This window comes from Dasypus novemcinctus, chromosome 15 (assembly GCF_030445035.2).
Source record: "Dasypus novemcinctus isolate mDasNov1 chromosome 15, mDasNov1.1.hap2, whole genome shotgun sequence".
NCBI classification, from domain to species: Eukaryota; Metazoa; Chordata; class Mammalia; order Cingulata; family Dasypodidae; genus Dasypus; species Dasypus novemcinctus.
In genome coordinates, this window is record NC_080687.1 from 104,433,106 (window position 1) to 104,440,794 (window position 7,689).

General features: G+C 32.0%; 1 non-coding gene across 1 annotated transcript; it reads left to right on the forward strand.

Annotated features, from left to right (window-relative positions):
- The first annotated feature begins 1,778 nt into the window (after positions 1-1,778).
- On the forward strand, positions 1,779-1,883 carry LOC111758875 (U6 spliceosomal RNA). The gene has a single exon (XR_002793013.2). It is a non-coding gene; the product is annotated as a U6 spliceosomal RNA (small nuclear RNA).
- Positions 1,884-7,689: the final 5,806 nt, after the last annotated feature.

Genomic DNA, 7,689 nt, shown 5'->3' on the forward strand with positions numbered 1-7,689 from the left:
TATTTTTATTAGATCATGGAAATATTTTCACACTACTGGAAAATAAATCTCAATGCTCAGGCCCTCCTAAAAAATATATCAGTAAAGTCATTTGCATGTAAAGTATAGGCTTACAATAAGAAAAATGAAACAAAAATTTAACTTTTAATAACAAGAGGTTTGCAGGGAAGCCACATTTTTTTAACAAAATCACTTTCAAGAAGCTTATCTTTTAGTTTATATTTAATTTAAATATTTAAATTCTTGTTCTAAATACATAAATGTTCATCTTAAATGTCTCTTACTTCCATAGATAATTATTACATTTTCCTTCCAAGGAAATCTAAAGATTTGAATTAAATCAAATTTCAATTATTAATGGTATTCCAAAACACCATTAATAGAATTGTTTTTAGTTAAACTGTTCTTATTGCTTTCTAAGCTGTGCCTCCACTAGGGAAAGCAGAAGGTTTATACTGACACAGAAAAAAGGTAAATCATAAAGATGGCTAGAAGAATAAATCTCAAAATAGCATACAAATATAATTGAGTTATGTAGATCATCTTTTTCATTTCCTTTTTAACATTGTTATTCACCCCATTTTAATGACCCCAATTGGAAAAATGAGTTATTATTTTATATGAATTCTTTATTTATCCTTCTACTCTTTTTACTCCACCCGTGATTTCTTCTGCAGTGTTTTTAATCTTCACCCTTTAAGTAAAATTTAGCCTTTCATTTCCACCTATATCCCTTGTTTGGGTAGCTGTTATTCTCTGGGGTAAAGTTTACACTCTGCTGGTATGTTCTAATGTGTGTATAATTGCTGTTAAATATAGAATATTCCATATAAATTGAAAATCATTGCAAGCACTTAAACTGTTGCTGAAGATCCATGACTCTGCATCACCATCAGCATCTGGACTACATTATCCAGACAACAAAATGTTGTGACTTTCCATTTCCAGATGGGAGTCTCCATGAATTTGCTCCATGCTGCTTCCATTGTCCATTCTGTTTGTCAGGGTCCTTGCCAGTCAATCTTATAGATGTCTTGCTCCTGACGCAAGTGTTGGCTCACACCAAAACAACAGTATGCTATACTGGGTGGGTGGATATTGAATGTAATCCTCCAATTCTGTGGTGGCCAATCCATCAGGCCATCAGGAAAATATTGTTGTTTGTGGTTTCTGGGAACTGCCCATGGATATCCTCTGGCTGGAGGTATTCTCAGGCCTGAACCCCAGAGGGCTAGATGGCAATCTTACAGGGGAGTAAACAAAAAGCTTGACAAATGTATCATGCAATTTTGTCAATAAAGCAGTTTTCTATGATCTCCCAGATTAATCCTTATGGGCCACTTGTAAGAACTGCAGCCTCCACAGAATTTGGGCTCTGAGAGAGGTTTAGACAGCTAGAGTAGGGGTGCATGCATTGATGGACTTCCTCCAGGTAGGAACTGACTAGTTGCTTTGGAATTTGCTGACATATGTGGCACTGCTAGTGAAAAGAAAGGCTAGTGGGGACAGAAATGATCATTAACCATGACTTGGGACAAGGGATTCATGTGCTCATTTAAATTGAGATTGTAGTACTAATTTCTACCTAATGGGGAAAGTTCATTAAAAACCAATAGTTTGGGAAACGGCAAGATTAAGATGGTGAGGATGAAGCTCCAAAATCTTGTTCTCCCAAATAAAGTGTCAGAACCAAATTTCTCAGAACTCCATAAAACAGTGTAAAGTTTATACCAAGAGAAAGCTAAATCAAGAAAAATGAAACTTGAAAAGGGTAGGCTGCCCTCTTTGGCAGCACATACACTAAAATTGGAATGATACAGAGAAATGTTGCATGACCCATGTTCAAGGATAACACCCAAATTTGTCAAGTGTTCCACATTTTTAGTTCTGATAGCAGCAAGAGAAAAGAGATCCATCACATACAAGGGATACGTATAAGATTAAGTGCTGATTTCTCATTTGAAACTTTTTGAAGTGAGATGGCAGTGGTATGACATATTTAAGGTACAAAGGAAAAAAAAAACAGCTAAGAATTCTGTATCCAGGAAAAAAAATTGCTCAAAAATACAGAAGACATTAAAATAAAACACAGATAAAATTGGGAGAATTCATCAAAAGGAGACCTAGCTTATAGGAAATACTAAAGAAAATACTGCAACCTGAAAAGGGAAAAAAAAGTAGCAAAGTGAGGTTTGGGCAGAGTTTAAAATTGAAGATTATTCTGGGGGTAACTAAAAGAGTAAAAAGATAAAAATAAGATAGACACACAGAAAAAAAGCCTAAAGATAAAATGGATGAAATAAACACTATATTTACAGTAATAGCATTGAACATTCATGTATCAAAGTTCCCCATTTAGAGATAAAATAGGCAGAATAGATTTAAAAAATATGATCTAACTGCATGCTATCTACAAGAGACTCAGAATAGATCCAAGGGCACAAATAGGTTACAAGTGAAAGGTTGGAAGATGATTTTCCATGCAAATTGTAACCAAAAGAAGAGCTGGGGTACCTTTACTAATATAAGACTAAATAGGCTTTAAATGCAATTATGAGATATATACAGACTATATATATACAAACACACACCAAGAAGAAAGAACAATCATAAATAATTAAGCACCTAACCAAAGTGCCTGAAAATATATGAAGCAAAAACTGACAAAAAATGAGGATAAATAGACACCTGTACATTCACAGTGGGAGACTTCAATATACCCATCTCAACCATAGACAGAACATCTGAGATGACTATCAATAAAAATAGAGATCTTTAATAATATGTTAGAGGAACTGAACCTAATTAACATACAGAAAACTTTGCATGTCAAACAGCAGGATATACATTCTTCTCGAGTATTCAGGGATCATTCTCCAGGATAGATCATGTTAAGTCATAGAATAAAACTCGATAAAATTTTAAAATAAATATTTACCTCAGTGGAATGAAGGTGGAAATTAATAATGGTTAGAGAACTGGGAAATTCACAGATATTTGAAGCTAAACATAGTCTTAAAACACTTATTGGATCAAGGGTCAAGGGGGAAATTGTAAGAGAAATCAGTAAATATCTTGAAAGTGATGAAAATGAGAACAAAGCATATCAGAACTTAAGGGTTACCACAAATGTAGGGCAGAGAAGAAACGTTATAGCCCTGAATGTCTACATTAAAAAATAAGAAAAAGCTAAATCAAAGACCGAATTGCACATCTGGAGGAACTAAAAAAAGAACATCAAACTATTCCCAAAGCAAGCAGAAGGGAAGAAATAACAGTGATTTGAGCATAATTAAATGAAATGGATAATAATAGAACTAACAAAACCAAAAGCTGTTTTTGAACATATTAATAAATTGACAAACCCTTAATTACACTAACAAATAAAGAAAGAAGATGCAAATAAAAGAAATCAGAAATTTGAGGGAACATCATCACAGACCCCACAGAAATAAAAAAGATCATAAAAGGAAAGTATAAAAAATAATGCCAGCAAGTTAAGACAACTTAGATGAAAAGCATGAATTTCTAGAAACATGTGGGCACTTTACATCAATGGAAGAAATAGAAGGCATCAATAGACAAATCACAAAAGAACTAAAGCCAATGCTACACAAAATTAACCAAAAAAATTGAACAGAAGGAAGATTACCTAACTCATTCTATGAAATCAACACCACTCTAATATCAAAGCCAGATAAAGACGCTAAAATAAAATTACAGACCAATCTCTCTAATGAACTTAGATGCAAAAATCATCAATAAAATACTTGCCATTTGAATCCAACAACACATTAAATGAATTATACACCATGGTCAAGTGGGCTTTAGCCCAGGTATGGAAGGATATTTCACCACAAGAAAATCCATTAATGTAATAAACCACATTAACAGATCAACCAAAAAGAATATATGATAATTTCTATTGATGCAGAAAAGGCATTTGACAAAATCCATCATCATTTTTTACATAAAAACACATTGAAAGATAGGAAGAGAAGGAAACTTTCTAAACATAATAAAGGGCATATATGAAATTTCCACAGTTGCTAACCTACTCAATGTTGAAATTCTTAAAACTTTCCCTCTATGATCCAGACATCAAGACACAGATGTCTACTGTTGTCACTCTTATTCAACATTGTATTAGAAGTTCTTGCTCTTGCAGTTAGGAAAGAACAATAAATAAAGGCATCCAAATTAGAAAAGAAGAAGTACAACTTTCACTATTTGCAGAGGACATGATCCTATATATAGAAAGTCTAGATTTATCTACAATAAAGTTATTTGGACTCATAAACAAGTTCAGCAAAGTGGCAGGGAATAAGATTAATATGCAAAAATCAGTAGTGATTCTGTACACTTGTAATGAGTAATCTGAGGAGGAATTAATGAAAAATTTCCATTTATAATAGCAACCTGTAAACTCACATGTCTAAAAATTATTTTACAAAGCAACCAAAATATGCAACCAGTTGATAATGGCCTCATGGAATATATTGTCTCTGACTTCATTGGGTGTCCTAGTCAAATTTCACTCAACTTAAAACCTTACTCAAAATCCTCAAAGTGGGTTTATAATTTTATAAAGTCAGGGTTTCCATTGGAAAGTGCTACACCAAATGTGATTTAGCCTGATTTTATTTGTATTTATTTATTTATCCATTTGTTTATTTGCTTATTTATTTATTCATTTCACATTACATCAAATTATTTAGATTCCTCCCAGGAAATTTTTCTATACAAATGTGCAGTAATGATGTAGATTAAGGTTTCTCAATTTTTTTTCATTCATGAATTCTTAATGTATGAAGACTTGACCTTTATCATTAAAATGAAAAATAATTAAGATGTTACACAAAACCACCATGGAAAGTGATATTCAAATGAAATAAAATTTGTTAATAGTAACAAATTAAAATAACTGAGCATAAATATCTTCTTGGAAGTTTCCAACAAAATTCATATTTCCAACTTATAATGACAAGCTTGAACTATTATTCAGACTAAATATCCAGTCTAATTATTTCTTAAAATTTTTATAACTCCTAATTTAGAAATCCCTAGTTTGCAAAATTTCATGTCATTATTTAAAATTATATTTGACATGGTGGTTGTGGTTATAAAGATATTTCTCATTCAAGACTATTTCAGCAGAGCCCAAAAACTAAGTATTTGGGTGATACTGGCTTCATAGAATGAGTTAGGTAATGTTCCCTCTGCTTCAATATTTTGGAAATGTTTGAACAGAGTTGGTATTAATTCTTCTTGAAATGACTGGTAGAATTCACTACTGATCCATCTTGCCCTTGGCTTTTCTTTCTTGGGAGTTTTTTGATGACTAACACAGTCTTTCTTAATTGTTTTGTAGAGGAATCCTGTTTCTTCTAGAGTCATTGTAGGTTGTTCCTGTGTTTCTAGGAATTTCTCCATTTCATCTACTTCGTCTAATTTATTGCTCATAATATTCTCTTCTGGTATTCTTTTTTATTTCCATGAGAGCAGAAGTAATGCCCCCTCACATTTCTGATTTTGCTTATGTGCTTCCCTTTTTTTCTTTCTCAGTCAGGTTGTCAATTTTGTTGATCTTCCAAAGAACCAAATTTGGTGTTGTTAATTCTCTCTATTGACATTTTCTCTATTTCATTTACTAATATTCTAGTCTTTATTTCCTTCTGCTTGCTTTCTGACCTGTTTACTCTTTTTTACCTAGTTCCTCCAGGTATGGAGATAGGTAATTGATTTTAGCTCTTTCTTCTTTTTTAATGTATTTTTATTACAGAAGTTGTGAACTTATATAACAATCATGCACGTGTGTAGAATTTTTCTACAACACCCCTTCACCAACACACCACACAGTGATGGAATATTTGTTACAGATTATGAGACAATATCATCAGACTATTACCAGCAAACATGTTCCAAAGCATACATTTGGTGCATTTTTTCCATACCCACCCCAGCATCAATACAGTACATCTTTGGCATTGATGCATGAATATTACAGTATTATTATGGTCACTCCAATTATATCTTCCCCATGCTTCTCCACATTCCTACTACCCCGCAATAGTGACGCACATTTAGGGATATAAATTTCCCTCTCATGCTTGCCTTTACCTCATCTCATTAAGTTTTGATATGTTGGGATCTCTTTTATATTTATATCAAGATATTTACTGATTTGCATTGCAGTTTTTTCTTTGCCACACTGGTTGTTTAAGAATGTATTGTTTACCAACTCTATTTCGGTGATTTTTCCATTTCTCTACCCTCTTTGTTGCTTTCCAGCATCATTTCATTATGGTCAGAAAAAGCAATTTGCATAATTTCAACCGTTTTAAAATTTACTGAGACTTGTTTTGTGACCCAACATGTGGGCTAAGCTGGAGAATGATCTATGTGTTCATGAGAAGAATATATAGAGCTTCCATTTCATTGTTGCAGTCTTTTTATATTTGGTATGATCTCAGAAAGGAATTGAAAATTGTCCCTTCCAGTTCAATTTTTGGAAAAGTGTCTGTCAATATTGGTATTTCTTCTGTAAATATTTGGTTTAATCACAAGTAATACAAATGTTCACCAGTCTTTGTAACAGGAAGGTTTTAATTTATAATTTCAATTTCTAAATGGAAGTATGCCTATTCAAGCTATCCATTGTTTCTTGCATGACTTCTGGTAGTTAGATATTTGAAGAAATTTCTGTATTTCCTTAATTTGTCCAAATCAGTGGCAAAAGATTGTTTTCATCATCCCATTCCTACCCTTTTAATGATTGCAGAATCTTTTGGGATGTCAAGTTTTCATTCATATTTTCAGTAATTTGTCTCATCTCTCTTTGTTCTTATTCCATCTGCCTGGAAATTTAAACATTTATTATCTAAGTGGACTAGCTTTTGGTGTCTTTAGTGTTATATCATTATTAATGGATTTTTATGCTGGCCTTTTTTGTTTGCCTTCTTTCCTCTGTTGTTTATTTGTGTTAAATATACTATTCTTTTGCTTGTTACAGTTAATACTGTGGTCACTAATTTGAAATGTTTTTCTTTTCCTAGTGTAGGTTACTGCCATAAATTTCTCCCTAATCACTTCTTTATATCTTGTCCTTACAAATTTTGAATTTATTTTAGTTAAGGGCAAAACAATTTTAATTTCGATTTTAATTTCCCTTTTGACCCATGTATTCTTTAGCAGTGACTGATTTAGCTTCCAATATTTGAATCTGTCATGATATATTTCCTGAATGGAGTCCTAATTTTAATCTATTATCATCAGAAACCATATGTTATGTGATTTGCATTCTATAGAATTTTTTAAAAATATGGTTTATATTTGTATATTTTCCATATGCACTTGTAAAATAAATGTGTATACATCTATTGTTATGTAGTATTTAATAAATGAAAATTAGGTCAAGTTCATTGATTGTGCTGTTCAAATCTTACATAAAATGCTGATTTTCTTGTCTATATATTCTATCAATTATTAAGGGAAGAGTGCTAACATTTTCAAAATAATTATGGACTTATGTATTTCTTCTTGCATTTTAAACTGTTTTAGATATATACTTATATGCTCTGTATTAGATGCATATATGTTTAGGATTGCTATTACATCTTGATGAACAGACATCTTAAAAACTATAAAATGACATTTATTTGTCCTGGTAATATTATTTGCACTAAAATT